We start from the raw sequence: 17,213 nt of genomic DNA, 5'->3' as shown, positions 1-17,213 counted from the left end.
TATACACAGTGCTGTCGGATAAGATGTTCTCGTTGGATTATATCTCTAACAGATAGGAGAGAGAGTTAGGAATAAGATAGATTAACCTTCTGACGAAGGGGGGAAAGAGAGATAGGGGAAGAAGAGAAAGTGAAGAAATGAAAAACAGAAGAGGGGGGGAGAGAGAGAGAAAAAAAAAAAAAAAAAAAAAAAAAGGGGGGGGAGTGGTGGGGTAGGGGGGGTGGCGGGCCGGAGGACTTATTGTGTGAGTTGTGTAGTCTAGAAGGTGGACTCCCTTTTCTAGTGTAGCTACAGTGTTTCTCTGCGAGAAGACTTAGATTCTACGTCCCTCCCAGGTTAGTAACATCATTTCATGTGTACCCAATTTCCCAATTTTGAGATAATGGTATCTCTCAAGCCTCAGTAAATCGGTCACTTTATTTTTCCATTCTCGGATATTGGGGGTGCTTTGTTTTTTCCAGTATAAGGGAATTAGGCCTTTTGCGCCATTAAGCATCAACAGGAGGAGAAGATATTTATCCTCTCCAATTATTTTGGGTAACTGGTGGTATATTAGATAACAGGGGTTAGGAGGTATGATAATATTAAGTACCCTACTCATTTCGGCAAGTATATCGTTCCAGTAAGGTCGTATTAGTGGGCAGGTCCACCATATATGTAAAAGGGTTCCCTCCTCTCCACACCCTCTCCAACAGTTCCCGCTAGTGTGTGGGTATATGTGTTTCAGTCTGTGGGGAGTCAGGTACCACCTACTTAGCAATTTGTATTGTGTTTCTTGTATCTTGGCTGAGACTGAGGCCCGTCTCGTTCGGTCAAAAATTTTTCTCCAGTCCTTGTGGTCTATCTCTAAATCTAGTTCGTCCTGCCATGACAGCGTAAAGGATGGGAGGAGGTGGCTGTCTCCCTGCAATAATAGTTTGTAAAGTTGAGAGATCAAGTGAGTCGGGTGTTGGGTCATCGTACATAGAGTTTCAAAGTATGTCTTACGTCTTGTCAGATTATGTTTGTCTCTGTGCGTATCAAAGTAGTGTCTGATCTGAGCTAATCTAAACCATGAAGTAAGTATCCCATTATTCCATGTCTTTAATTCTTCCTGTGTTTTCAACCCATCCTGTTGGAGTATATTATATATGGCAGAGTCAGCAAGGTCATAGGACCCCCTCGTGGAGGGGAGACCAGACAAGAAGGTTAGGTCAGGGTTCTCTTTAAGCGGGGTAACGGGTGATATAAAGGAAGATATGTGAGAGGTTTTCTTAAGCAGTTTATCCCAGTTCATTAGTACGCTGTCCATGAGTGGATAGAGCTTAATAACAGAGGGTCTGTGGGCGGGAGTAATCCATGCCAGGGCTCCTGAGTTTCCTCTCTTTAGGATAGCATTGTCTACATGTATCCAAGCCTTTTGGTTTGAGTTTTGACACCATTCCACCAATCTCTGGAGGAGTATAGCCCTTTGGTACGTCAACAAGTCAGGTACTCCCAATCCTCCTCCACACCGAGTCAAGAATGTCGTTTTTCTACTGATTCTTGGTTTGAGATCTCTCCAAATATACGACTCCATAGCCGATTGAATTTGGTGCAGGATATGGGAGGCTGCGGATGACGGGATAGTCTGCATGATGTAGAGAACTCTGGGCATGACATTCATTTTTACCACTCCAATGCGGCCTAGCCAGGAGATGGTTTTATTTCTCCAATTGGACAGATCTTTACAGATCTCATTTTTGATGGTCTTATAGTTTAGGGTCACTATTTCTTTAATACTGGGTGTCAAGAATACACCTAAGTATTTCAGTTTTTCTTTTGCAATTCTCAGTGGGCAGCCTCTTTTCAGTTTATCAAACTCATCCTCTGGGATCGTAATATTCATGATCTCGGACTTTGAGGGATTTAGGAGAAAGTTTGATACCTCCCCGAAGAGTGTAAACTCTTCAATAGTTGTTGTGAGTGACTGCCCTACATCTGATATCAGCAAGAGGACGTCGTCAGCGTACATAGCAAGCTTATGTATGCTGCCCCCTATATTGATTCCTTTAATTTCGGAGTTTGCTCTAATTCTGGTCGCCAATATTTCAATCGTCAGAGCAAACAGAAGGGGAGATAGGGGACAGCCCTGTCGAGTCCCATTGCGAATATCAAAGGGATTTGAAAGGGTTCCATTCACTCTTACCCTAGCATTGGGCGTTGAGTATAGTGACATTATCCAGTTCGTAATTTTGGGCCCGAAACCGAACTTTCCTAGTGTGAGTTGCATAAATGTCCAGCTGACCCGATCAAATGCTTTTTCAGCATCGGTCGAGATCAGGGCCAGTGGGGCTGAGTTGTTATGCGCGAATGTTATCATTTGAAGGACTTTCAAGGTATTATCCCTTGCTTCACGTCCTGGGATAAAGCCTACCTGGTCGGTAGAGATAAGGTGCGGAAGATGTTTATTGAGGCGGTTGGCAAGTACCTTCGCCAATATCTTAACGTCTGCGTTAAGCAGCGAGATAGGGCGGTAATTTTCTGGGCTATTTTCTGGTTTGCCTGGCTTAAGGATCACGGCAATGTGGGCCTCTAGCATTGTATTAGGCAGAATTGGGTCGTCTGATAGTTGATTAAAAAGATTTATCATATTTGGCGCTAGTATGTCGCCAAATATTTTATAGTACTTGGCTCCGAAACCATCAGGTCCTGCCCGAAGATATATCCCTGAGTGCTTGCTTAATTTCCATAAGTGTAAGCGGGGAGTCCAGGGTCTCGGAGTCCTGGTTGGAGAGCTTTGGGGTATCAACACTATTAAGATACTCCAGTATCTTGTTTGTCTCTTGCTCCCGAGTAGGGGCAGGACCTTCAGTCCTATTTTTATTTTGGATATTGTATAGGGTTTCGTAGTAAGACCGAAAGATCTCAGCGATAGATCTCCCATCTTCCCTAGTCTTCCCATCTGGGTGTATCATACTATGTACATATTGTTTCTTTTTTTTCCGGGCAACAGCCCTGGCCAGCAATCTACCAGCTTTATTACCCTGCTCGAAGAACTGTTGTCTCAAAACAAGGGCTGCTTTCTGGTAGTCTTCTTGTAGGAACTGCAGGAGTTCCGTTCTCGCTTGAGTCAAGTTCTTATCTAGCGCTACATCAGTAGGCATAGCCTTATGTGAGCGCTCAGCGTTCTCTACCGCAGTAAGGAGCTTCTGATATTTTAATCGTCTACTTTTAACTATCCTGGCTTTCTGTTTCAGAAAGAGGCCTCGGATAGTGCACTTATGGGCTTCCCATATCATGGTTGACGGTGTTTCCGTTCTTTCATGTATCTGGAAATATTCTGTCAGAGCCTTCTCTATTTCTAGTTTAAAGACTGGATCATCTAACAGGGTGTCATCCATTCTCCAAATATAGGGCGTGATGGGCGTGTCAGACCATAGGATTGTACATGTGACTGGGGCATGATCTGACCACGTGATAGGAAGTATATTGCTGGACGTGGTAACTGTGAGGCCAGTAGCATCTGTGAACCAATAGTCTATCCTCGAGTATTTTTTATGTGGGTGGGAGAAGAATGTAAAGTTCTTAGATGTGGGGTGGTGTGATCGCCATATGTCGTGTAATGCTGCTTCTCTGAGTGATGTCATACGTTTAAGGGTCTTGTGGGGCACACTAGAGATACCATCTGAGGTGTCTAGATTAGGGTTCAGTGGTGCGTTCAAGTCCCCCCCAAGGAATACTACACCAGTTTGTAGTTCAAGTATTTTATGGATGACCTTTTGAAAAAAGGCTTGTTGGGCTTGGTTAGGACAGTAGACGTTGACTAGAGTTATGGGTCTGGCATATAACAGTCCTGTTAGTAGCAGGTATCTACCTTCTGGATCTCTATGTGCTTGTGAAAGTTGGAATGGTACGTCCTTGCTAAAAAGAATGCCCACCCCATTTTTTTTGTGTGGTCCAGATGCAAAGAAAGCAGTGGGATACTGTTGATTATACCAGCGGGGTTCGTGGCCAGCAGCGAAGTGTGTCTCTTGTAGGTAGACAATGTGTCCGCCCTGTCTGTGTATGTCTCGTAGGACCATGGAGCGTTTAGATGGACTGTTAAATCCCTTTACATTTACAGAGAGTAATTCTATACGTCGGGGGGCGGTTTCTTTGTGTGGTGGAGTCATGTTGGTGGTAATGGGGGTGGTGGTGGGAGGAGAAAGAAGAAAAAAAAAAAAAAAAAAAAGAGGGGGGGGGGAGGAATGAGAGGAGGAGAGTGAGGGAAGAGCAAAGAGAGGAGTAAGGGCAGGTGGGGAATGAGGATGAGATAAGAGAGAAGGGGAGTAGGCGACCGAAGTCGTCTAGGAGTGGAGAAAAGTAAGAGCAAACCTATGCAATGAACAATTCAATCAAATTATAGTTCAGCAATAAAACTTACACAGGTATGTATCTGGGAGGTAAACAATAAATACAAACTAAATAAAACACAAGCAGGGGTAGTGTTCCCTGCTATTCTACACTTTTCATAAAACTTTTGTAATACGTTAAATAGAAACAAGTGCAGTAAGGAGTTGCATTATTGCAACTTACTCTTTATCTATGCCTAACAAAGAAAAGAACTCTAATATCAAACATTTTTCACGAAAGTTAACTGCTTGGAGTATAGTGATATGAAACATTTGTGACTACTTAAATTGAGACCTACTGAATTGTAGTGGTCTATGGAGCGACCCAGGAGACTATTTTATCATCTTAAGTTTATCTAATATTAATACACCTGTAACACTATTAGATATAGCATAAACAATGGAAATGGGGTAAATATTAAGTAAATTTGGTTATCTTGGGACTAAGTCTTTCCAAGGATTCAATTAAAAATGGGGAATCTCTTGATACTGGGTGGAAATCTCATGGTGTGTGCCCTAGTCAATATGTTGACATCTGATTAGACATTTTGAGTTAAAGCAACGGGGTTATTGCAATTACATCAGAAGATCTTATATTGCATTGCGTGGGTCCCTAGTTTTTCTAATTAGTTCATGGGGAGCTTCTAAGAAATGGCCTTAGCCATCATATTGTTATCTTATCCTATCATCTACATGCATACAAGTGTCTTAGCTATGGTGGTGCATTTGTTTGTAACAATTATCTACTTGGGCACAATTAATGTATCTCAATTAAAGTCATTGTAAAGTTATACATTATTTCAACACAAGATGTCCACATTTTGTGAGATTTAACTTATCTGAGTCGTCACTCCACTGTTCATTTAGTAGAATTAAGTCCACCAGCTCACTATAGGAGCTGGGCAATTTAGAGCAGCTGTGAAGGTGGGCACCAGGAGGTGTCCATTGATCATTCCGGATGGTGTGCCTCGTTAGGCTCCCCCATAGCCTGGCCCTCTGACACTGCAGGGGCCCGAGAGGGAAGTCTGATGTTGATGCCTAATGCTTGGCTGAAGGCAGGCAGGTCAGCAGGAGTCCTGAGGATGTGTGTGGTGTTGTTTTTAGAGACAATGAGGCTTGTAGGAAAGCCCCATCTGTATGGGATTTTGTTGGCTTTCAATGTGGATGTAACAAATCTGAGTTCTCTCCTTTTCTGGAGGGTAGTTGGACATAAGTCCGAGTAAACTTGTAATTCCACACCTCTAAATTCAATCTGTGGTTTATTTCTGGCCAAACGTAGAATATCTTCTTTCTCTTTAAAAGACAAAAGTTTTAGTATAATGTCTCTAGGAGGGGCCCTTCCGGGGGGTTTAGGGCGTAGGGCCCTATGTGCTCTTTCTATTTGAATGTCTGGGCCAAAATCCTCATTTCTGAGGTATTTTACAAAATCTTGGATGTATGCTTGAATAGCAGCAGGTTCAACCGATTCAGGTACTCCGCGCAGTCTGAGGTTATTCCTCCTGCTGCGGTTTTCGAGGTCCTCGATTCTATCTAATAAAGTGTGTACAGTGTTTTCTTGGGCCTGAAGGAAACTTGATTGATGCTGTAAGTCAGAGGTAAGTGTCTCTTGTTTTTCCTCAATCTGTGTTACTCTTTGATCCACCGCTAAGATGTCATTTTTTAGTTCCTGGAACATAGATTTAAAATCTCTCATCGCCTCTTTTATATCCTCTTTAGAGGAGAGGAGTTTAAGATCGTCTTTAGTAACACAGGCCTGATGGGAGGACATTGTGTCTATGTTATGAACCTGCGCTGCTGTGGTTTTCTGATTAGTATCTGGCTTTGTAACTGTGGGTTCGTTATTTATCAAATAATTTTCCAAGGTGGTGGGCTGAGAGCTTTTAAGGGGTCTAGTATTTCTTTTACTAGACATTACATGTAATGGAATGGGCCGTTTGCTATAGCTGGGGTCTACCGGCAGATAATACCTTATTTCTCTTATTCCTCAGGAGTATAGAATGTTATTATGGGGTATCTGTGAGCTGAAGGAGCAACCAGTCCTCAATATAGTTGTATTTTCTCCCCGGGGGACACCGGGTAGTGCTGTAGAGACCAGGAGCGTTTAGTAGGGTAACTGTGTCCTGAGCAGGTTTATTTAATTAGTTCACCCTTGTGTTGTTATTGCCCAACTATATTTGGATGATCTCACTAATAGATCCCTGTTTTGGCGTAGTGTGGGCTAGCTGCAACGGGCCTATTTGTGTGTCTCGCTACTTCGTAACCCCTTAGGCCAATGTCCGGTGTTATCTGGTGGTGTGTATTACCTGTCCGGTAGTGGGATCTGGCTGTTACGCTCTCCTATTACACGGCTTTACCTCTGCTGTGTAGGCCCGGTGAGTTTACACTGTTGGTGAGTACTCCGCAACGTTTCTGGGGATATTCGCCCCCTCCGCTTAGGTCTCAAGGCTCAAAGTGTCCACTGGGGCTTTCATATTGTCTTTGATTAGCAATCAACTAAATTTAGTGAACTCAGCTGACTGCCCTGCCTGTATATATTTCACACTAGTTTGGGAGGTGCATTAAACAGGGGGTGCATTGCCTGGGCAGTGTACATTGTAACAATAGCATATGTTCACATTTCTAAAGTGAACATTTTAGAAGTGAGGCATTAATTTAAGAATTATACAAGAATTGGGCAAGGATTTGCCAAGGGGCAAGACACAAGGCAAGTGCTGCTGTAATACTGTGTCTTATGTGTTTAATTGGTTCCCACTTTTCTAATAATGCTCAATATCTTCATACTCCTTTTTGTTACCTCTTGTCTCTATAACAAACTACATTACTCAATTACTCCTTCTCCCTCTCCACCTGCACTGTTCATTAGCCCATTTCTCTTATACTCACCTTACTTTTTACCTATTCCTAAACACTCTCTCTCTTCCTTGCACTTCAGCCCAAAAACAGTCACATTACTGCAAATCTGCTTCTCATCTCATGTCACTCTCCCTCTTGCTCATAATAGCTGCTTGCGACATTTCCCCTAAGCCTGGTCCCCAACCCAACAACTGCCTAACCTTTCACATCCATGGGCTCCATTTACTAAGCAGTCAGCAAGCTACCCGCAAAAAATCTTGCGTCAAAACTCGCAAACTGATATGTACAAAGTCGTCAACTATGTTCAAACTCGCATATTTAAAATTGCGAGCGTACTTATCCGCCAAACCTCGCTACCGCTCCATTTTTCACTGTAATTAGACACATTTGACCAACAACTCGCCATAAACTAATGTACTAAAAAATCTATTTGTCCTTTTGCTACAATTTCCGCTCCCACCTCGTTATTTTTGCCTCGCCACCTTTTAGGTGGCGGGCAAGGTACAAAACAATAGGAAAGTCAATGTAGACGCCAGTCTAGACATATATAAAAGGCAGTAATATCAGCATTGTACTTACATTGTTGATTGCAGGAGCTATGGAGACACTTTTGTATTTGTTTATTCTCCGTGTGATGCAAATCCGGTCTAGAAGATAGAATACTGGAAATGTCGCTAATCAAATGGTTAGAAGATGGAGAGTTTGTGTCTCCTGTGTATTCATTCCACGGGTTGGTTTGCACTGCCTTTCTGACCGAGAGATCATACAAAGATTCCCGGCTTGATCGTGAATCCATATTACACCTGTATCAAGAGATTGAAGATTGTTTGGAGCCAATGACGGCTCGTTCACAAGCTATTCCTGGACATTTGAAACTATTAGCTGCATTGCATTTTATGGCAACAGGCTCCTTTCAGGCAGTTTCTAGTGTCATTATTGGAATGAGTCAATCTGCTTTTTCACGCCACCTATCAAAAGTCATAGGGGCTATGATGATTATTTTTCCTCGATATGTTTGCCATCTACCCCTGAAGAATAGCAATCTATAAAGTCAATTTTCTATAGGATAGCTAGGATGCCCAATGTCCTAGGGGCCATAGACTGTACCCATGTTGCTGTAAGACCACTTCAAGCTCGTGAGGAGATCTATAGGAATAGAAAGCATTTCCATTCCTTGAATATTCAGATGGTCTGTGACCCCAACATGAGGATAATCAGTGTCCGTTCAAACTATCCAGGCTGATTCTTACATCTTAAGGCAGACTGGCTTATACCGGAAGTTCGAGGACGGAGATATGCCTGAAGGATGGCTTCTAGGTAAGCATAACTGGCGTCTAATTTGTCTATTTTAATTGCCATGTACATAAATTGCGCCAAATTTGTCGACTGTAATTAAAGAGTAAGGTGTTGTATATTTTTAATTTGTATTGTATTAGTTGTCAATCTTTATAATTATTTTTATATTAATATTTATATTCTTTTTATGTCCTATTAGGAGACGGAGGGTACTCATGTACAGAATGGCTGTTGACTCCCTATAACAACCCACAGACCAGAAATCAAGTACGTTTCAATGAAGCACATCGATCTACCAGGGGTATAATTGAGAGGACTTTCGGTCTTTTGAAAATGCGGTTTCGATGTCTTGATCGTTCTGGCGGCGCTATGCAGTATGCACCTGAGAAAGTCGCAAGAATTATATTGGTCTGCTGCATACTGCACAATATAGCAATTAAAAGAGGCTGCCCATTAGAGGAAGAAAATACCATAGATGCTGACTATTTTGCAGAAGAAATATGTATAGTACAACCTAATATGTGTGGTATGGCAACAAGGGACATGGTTTCAGAACAATATTTTGATGATTACATTTCCTGTCTTAAGTTGATAAATAAAATAAAAAATGCTTTATTAAATTGTCTTCTACTCTTTTTTTTTTTTTTTTTTTAAATATGATGTAAAAGAACATGTTAAAGACAAATAATGATCATGTTTCTCATAAAAAAACAATCTAAGTAAAAAAAATGGTATTACAATTAAAATATTTTTTTTTATAATTAAGGTTATTAAAATTCACTGTTGATAAACATATAAATACATAAAAGTTGTTGCTCTTCAATGATCAATGGTTTAAAATATTAATTATAAATCAAATTTATGATCAATGTAATTCCAGACAATAAATTTTGGATAATACATTGTCTTTGTGACCTCACACTACTGTCTATAGCTTCTCTATCTCTTTTACATAATGTGATTTGTGTAATGTAATCCCTCAATAGCTGATGGTAATTCATTGTATTGTCTCATTGAATTGTAGATTTACCAAACGACAGGCTAATCCAAAGTAAGATTTTATGTTTTCAGATAGGAGTTGTTATTTTAAAGACTTTAACAAGCTAATTTGCTTTCAAAAGGAAAAAATCTGGCCTACATATAGCACATAAATGGCTACCCTAAAATATGGGAGTTAGTTCCACAAAACACCCAATAATAAAGTTAATGACAGAAAGTTAGGGAGCGCTAAAAAGCTGCTATATACAAGGTGAAAGGTTAAAATTAATCTACCTATTACAACTGTGGAGAAAAAAGGCAGTGATAAATATCATATGTAACTAATGATAATGAATAAACTGGAGTGTATAAATGAATGAACCATATTTAATAATAAAAAAACATATATTATTGCATATAAAATAGAACCACCGGTGGATTTATAAATTCATAAAAAAACCCATAAAAATTCAGGATTAAAATGCCCAGAATAAAAATAAAAGTTCATATATAATGAATCCACATGAATGCGCAAAAAGATATGTATCCTTTATAAATTCATAGACATTTCATGAAACTGTTCCAATATTGAAAAGAGAAGCTTCAAAAGTGTGGAGCAATAAAAAAGGTAATTGCGTTGTTGGAGCTGATAATTAATAAAACCAAGAAGGGTGGTCCTGTGGCAAAGTAAACGGTCACAGTACTTAGTATAAAGTGCTAACAGCGTGGTTTTTTTCAGTTCTGTGGTTTAGAAAGAAAAGTACCTGTTTCCCAGACACTGGCGTAACATACGACTCACCCAGAATACGAAGCTGATGTGAAGAGTGCTTCTCCGTGTAATAGTGGTATGAGAATTTGTACCTTTTCAGCAGATTACCTTGACGGTGTGTTTGGAGGACGCCCAAGTGAAACTTCCGCTGGTATTCGTTCCTTGGCGTCTCTATTTGGATTACGGCCAAGTATTACCTTCACTGGCGATTGATCCTCAGTGTGTGTAGGGTCACGTGGCTAGTCTTCAGCCAATCAGGGTCACGGATTGCCGGGTGGTCTGCGCCTCAGAAGAAATGTGCAAATCCAGGTTGCAACAATTTAAACAAAGTGAAAATAGTGATCCGTTACTATGTCAAAGTGAAAAACAGGCTGGTTCACAATGCACAAATAGCATAACAGAGCGCTCTGTATAAAAGACTTTAGTCTGGCCTTCTGCCAACAGCCCATATGTTTGAATCAATTCTTCAATGCGTTTCAGCTTAAACAGCTTTTTTCAAGAATTGGCTGAAGAGCCACGTGACCCTACACACGCTGAGGACCGATCGCCAGTGAAGGTAATACTTGGGCGTCCTCCAAACATACCGACAAGGTAATCTGTTGAAAAGGTACAAATTCTCATACCACTATTACACGGAGAAGCACTCTTCACATCAGCTTCGTATTCTGGGTGAGTCGTATGTTATGCCAGTGTCTGAGAAACAGGTACTTTTCTTTCTAAACCACAGAACTGAAAAAAACCACGCTGTTAGCACTTTATACTAAGTACTGTGACCGTTTACTTTGCCACAGGACCACCCTTCTTGGTTTTATCAATTATATTTAACTTTCTTCAGCTCCAACAACGCAATTACCTTTTTATTGCTCCACACTTTTGAAGCATCTCTTTTCAATATTGGAACAGTTTCATGAAATGTCTATGAATTTATAAAGGATACATATCTTTTTGCACATTCATGTGGATTCATTATATATGAACTTTTATTTTTATTCTAGACATTTTAATCCTGAATTTTTATGTTTTTTTTATGAATTTATAAATCCACCGGTGGTTCTATTTTATATGCAATAATATATGTTTTTTTATTATTAAATATGGTTCATTCATTTATACACTCCAGTTTATTCATTATCATTAGTTACATATGATATTTATCACTGCCTTTTTTCTCCACAGTTGTAATAGGTAGATTAATTTTAACCTTTCACCTCGTATATAGCAGCTTTTTAGCGCTCCCTAACTTTCTGTCATTAAGCTAATTTGCTTTGTTTTATTTTAATCTCAATTTTTAACAGCTCCTAGGTTGGGCCATATTCAAATTCAAAAAACCTTCAGGGCTTACTCTTATCACTTATTATCTTTAATAATTTCACTCTCCATTCAATAGTTTTTAAAGTTATTGTGGCTCATATAGATTAAACATTGTCATTGTACATATAAATCTATGTAACATTAATCCAATGATAAATTTGTAGGAAGAAAATAGTGACTATATTTGTGCTAAAAAATGAAAATAAATAAAGCCCTAAAAAAATCTCAACAAATAATGCAAACTAAATTTTTTTATTACAAACTGACAATCAATATTTAAACATTATATATTATATTTTTTTAAAAATAATGTAAACAAAACTAAATTCAAATATATATATACACATATGTAACACTGAAATTGTTTCTAAATAAAATATCATTTTTAATAACTATAAACATAGAATCAATTTACAAACATTCACTAAATACATAAATCTATATATACATTATATTTTAAATTTTTCTTTTTGCTTCATATCGAGATCAATGCGCTAATGATTGACAACGATTAATGACGTCATCGTCAAGCATGTCGCGTCCTAAACCTTTTGGTGCTGGCGAATTAGTAATATTAGTTTATGCCATGGATAAATATTTTCCTAAACGTATTGGTGGTGTAAGGGTAGTGAGACAGGAATGCCATGACAATATTCATATTTAAAAAATTAAAAGAACAAGACGACAATGTCTTCGAAAATATAGTGACTTGAAGAGAAGAGAACCTAAGTACTATAAATCTATTAGAAGATTGATAAGGACATGTAAGTTTAATACTGATATATTTTAAAAATTATATTTTTAATAGAAACAGATCATGTAATTTGAACTGCGTCATCATTGACAAATAAAGAACAATATTCTTTTTGTTTGAGTGGCACTTTAACAATATTACTATTTATAAAATTTTAAAAAGTTAGAAAAGTAAGCATGCAGAACTGTGTTAATAGAGTAAAATATTATTGTAATTTGTCTTTAAAAATGAACTTCATGAACAATGTTAGTATAATTTTAATTTAATTGTAAGAAAAATAAACATGCATAACTGTGTTAGTAGAATAAAATTTACATTCTTGTTAAAAAAAAAATACGATTAAAGGGACACTGAACCAAACTTTTTTCTATCGTGATTTTGATAGAGTATGCAATTTTAAGCAACTTTATAATTTACTCCTATTATCAAATTATTTTTTTATTTTCATTCTTTTGGTATTTTTGTTTTAAATGCATAAATGTAAGTTTAGATGCCGGCCCATTTTTGGCGAACACACTGTGTTGTTCTTGCTGATTGGTGGGTAAATTCATCCACCAATAAACAAGTGCTTTCCATGGTACTGAACCCAAAAAATAGCTTAGATGCCTTCTTTTTCAAATAAAGAAAGCAAGAGAATGAAGAAAAAATAATAATAGGAGTAAATTAGAAAGTTGTTTAAAATGGCATGCTCTATCTGAATCACGAAATAAAAAAAATTGGGTTCAGTGTCCCTTTTATAAAATTGTAGTAGCATGCATAATTTCAAATTTTTTAAACATTTATTATAATTTATTATTTTTTTACTTCCAATTTTTGTAATATTAATATGTTTATAGATATGAGAAGTAAGAAAAGTAAGTGTAAACAGCAACCACGCTACCTCCAGTCAATGTTGGTGGAAACACCCAGGAGTGAAGCTTTATCTACACCTATGCCACTAACACTATTGGATATTGAATTATCTCCAAATCCATATCAAGTTTTTCATAAAAACACACAGACAGGTAATGAGTTGTTAGTTAACATATAATTAATATAGTTTAAATAGTTTTTGGCTTCAATAGTTTTTTATCTTTATCTTTGTTATTACTTTCACATAGATATTACCATGGAAGACATAGAAAATAGGTATGAAATTGAAGATTTTCAAAATCCTGATAGTGTGCCATTATTTGAAGCCTTGAGTTCAGATGATAGTCAACCAAGAATAGAAGTTTTAAAGCAATGATGGTAGATAAAGGTATGTTTCATACTCATACTCTTAAAACCAAGAAAATAAAAGTTTTAACTAATACATATTGCATATTTTTAGGAGTTGGCTCTGATGAAAGCTTTAAATGAGTGGACATAAGTGTAGAAGCCAATATAGTAGATGAAATATATAATACAACAGCAGGAGGTAATATTTCTGAAGAAATAAACCATATGATACATTGAAAATGTATATGTAAATTTAAATACTAATGTTTTTGCTTTTGTTATTTTACAGATGTATCTTCAACATCAACTACTGAAACTGAAGACAAAAGTACTAAAAATCACTAAAATTAGGGCAACTTTGGGAATGTTATTGGAGCAAGTAGATTTTTTATACTGAAAATATGTTTTTTTTTTTTTAAAATATAATTATCAGAAGAATGACAACAAATACTTTTTTTGTGAACACTCAATATTAATCCTAATTTTGATTCTCTGTAAATAAAACATATTTTTGGGCACCAAAAAAATTGTATTTATTAAAAAAAGAACATTTTAAACCTAAAAAACAAAAAAATAAAATTAATACAAAATAAATATATGTCTGCAAACAATTAACAGAAAATACAACTTTCTGGATGTTGGTGGTATAAATAAGAAATAAAATGTTCATTGTAGCCTTGGTCTTTTGGGGTCTGTTGTACCCTCCGTTCACTTAAAATAGACAACAGTGATTGTAATGTCCTTTCAGTGAGGGTTAATGCTCTATTTATTTCCAGGTTTTTTTCTTCATCCATCTGCCTCTGCCACTGAAACATTTCTCTTTGGAGATGTAATTTTTGCCTTTCAATTTCATTTTTTTCTTGTTCTATTTTAATATTTTTTTCGGAAATGGCTGCCCAACGTTCAATATTAGTGTTAATAAGATTCTGCATGTCCCTGTGGTCCTCTCTATATTGCCTGGCAAGGGACAACATTTCCGTTAATCCAACATCGGCCAATAGTCCTTCGGCTCGTGGATTTTCCACATTTATAGCCCCTGTTTCTTGTGGTAGTGGTGGTGGTGCCTATGTTTCCACTGGTTCCTCCAGGTTTTCAGGGGTATGTATTTCAACTGGTTGTGCATCTCCAAATTCATCTAGAATATCTGGAGTCTCACTTCCATCATGACCTCCTGTATTTTCATCTGTATTCGGATTTTCATCTCTTATTGGCATGAGATTTATAGTGATTTCCCTTGATGAGTTTTCTTCTTCTACATTAAGCCATAAACAATTGTTTAAACATAACATAACATTTTTTACAGACGGTTTCAGAAATGGAATAGAAGGAGAGAGCAGATAAAACAGTCATACACAAATTTAAATTATATTATATATATACATAAGTGATACATACCATCAAATAATGGAGATGAATGTCCAGTCAAACTATGGAACAGACGTCCCAAATCAGCTATAAACAAATAAAAAAACCAATATAAGATTTGAGTAAATATTATTTATTGACATATATTCAAATGCTATTACATTCCCTGAAAAATCTATTTCTAAAAATACATTTTAAATAAAAATTTAGTTTGCAATTAAAGGGACACTGAACACAAAATATTTCTTTTGTGATTCAGATAGAGCATGCAATTTTAAACAACTTTCTAGTTTACTCCTATTATCATTTTTGCTTCATTCTCTTGTTTTCTTTATTTGAAAAATAAGGCATCTAAGCTATTTTTTTGGTTCAGAACCATGGAAAGCACTTGGTTATTGGTAGGTGAACCACATTCTCACATTTAAAAATAAAGATACTATGAGAATAAAAATAATGTTATAATATGAGTACATTAGAAAGTTGCTTACAATTGCATGCTCTATCTGATATAAAAAAATGGGTTCAGTGTCCCTTTAATGAAAAGCTCAGATCATTGGTATTTGTCATTCAAATGCCATTCCATCTTTAAACGATCTCAAACTAGATTATGTCAATACTAACATTGTACATTTGTTTAAAAAATAAATAATAATGATAATTTTTGGATTTGATAGATGAAAGAGATAACACACACTATTGTAATTTTTCATTTTTACTTACCAGTTGCTCTTCCAACACCTGTTTCTGGAGTGCTGGTCCTTACATCAAGGAGTGTATCCGCAGATGAAGAACTGTGTGTGACAGTAGATGTGGACCATATAAATTGACCATGAGCTGCACTGGTAGATGGTCTGGAAACAGCTGCACTGGTAGATGGTCTGGAAACAGCTGAGGAAGATCTTGAACAAGTGGGCGCTTCATTGGTACTCCTCCCAGGCTGTGCTTGTAGTGTTGGTGTTGCTTTAAAATAAATTTAAAAAATATATATTTTTATTCATACATTTTTTAATTTGTTTTTATTTGTAGTTTAAACTGAAAGCTAATACTGCTAATAATAATATCATCACAGCAGTGACTGCTGGCACAATCATTAAAGGGACATGAAAAAAAAGATTTTACTATCATGATTTCAGAAGAACATGCTTTTTAAAAATGATTTAATTGTATTATCTATTTGGCTTCATTATATTGATATACTTTGATGAAAAGCAAATCTATACAGGCTCAGTAAATGATCATTGGTTGATGCACATAGATGGCTCGTGTGACTGCGTCAACCATGTGCATCGCTATGTCTGAAAAAAGTATATCTATAGAAAGCAGACAATTAGATATTATGAACAAATTTTGAAAGATGTTAAAAATACTATTCTATACTCAAATACTGCAACATCGGAGTCAATAGATAATAAATTTACAAAGGCATGTGATCAGGGGGCAGTCAGAATATGCAGAGATAAAAGTTAAAGTGATATGAAATAAAAAAATTGTATTTCATGATTAATTACACAACATGAATAATTTTTTAATAGTGTAAAATTGCATTATTTCTATTGTCATTATCTCTGAAAGGAGTTTCAATGCAATACTGGTTTGTAAATGAACACATGGGTGTTATCTTTAGGGATCACATTAATAGTTGTCCCCTATATTTATAATCAACTCCTAAAAAAAGGTATATTCCCGTTATAGCTTAAAAAAAGATAATTATAAAAACGCTATTATTGTACAATCCCATTTATACTTTTTTGGATTATATATATAAATATATATATTTTATATATATATATACAGGTGGCCCTCGGTTTACGCCGGTTCAATTTGCGTCGTTTTAGAATAACAACCTTTTTTTCCAGTCATGTGACTGCTATTGAAAAACTTTGGAAAGCAAAGTGCACTAATTAAAATAGCCAGAAGTTGGAGCTGTCCGCTTGTTTTGCAGCAAAGTTATGCAACTTAACAGCCTGAAATTGATCTGTGTACACAGAGCAGACATTAGCTATCAAGCAAAAATATTTAGCAACCACTTCCCTATTATCTTCCTTTCCAGCAGCTTGAGGTGAGGGTGCCTAACTGCTTATTAATCACTGCAGATTAAAATGCATAGAATAGGTGCAGACCCAATATTATCTAACATGCTAACAATGCAGAGAACTGTTTGCAGAAAAATGCAAGTAAAAAAACGTTTTTGTTCATTAAACTTAGTTTGATGATGATGCAGTCTGTTGTGTGATTATTTAAATAGGTGCTGTTAGCAAATGTTTCTGTTCATTAAACTTAGTTTGATGATGATACAATCTATATTATTAGGTTTATAATGCTGTTTAGCATTTAA

This window comes from Bombina bombina, chromosome 7, assembly GCF_027579735.1.
Source record: "Bombina bombina isolate aBomBom1 chromosome 7, aBomBom1.pri, whole genome shotgun sequence".
NCBI lineage: Eukaryota > Metazoa > Chordata > Amphibia > Anura > Bombinatoridae > Bombina > Bombina bombina.
This window is presented reverse-complemented; position numbering follows the sequence as displayed.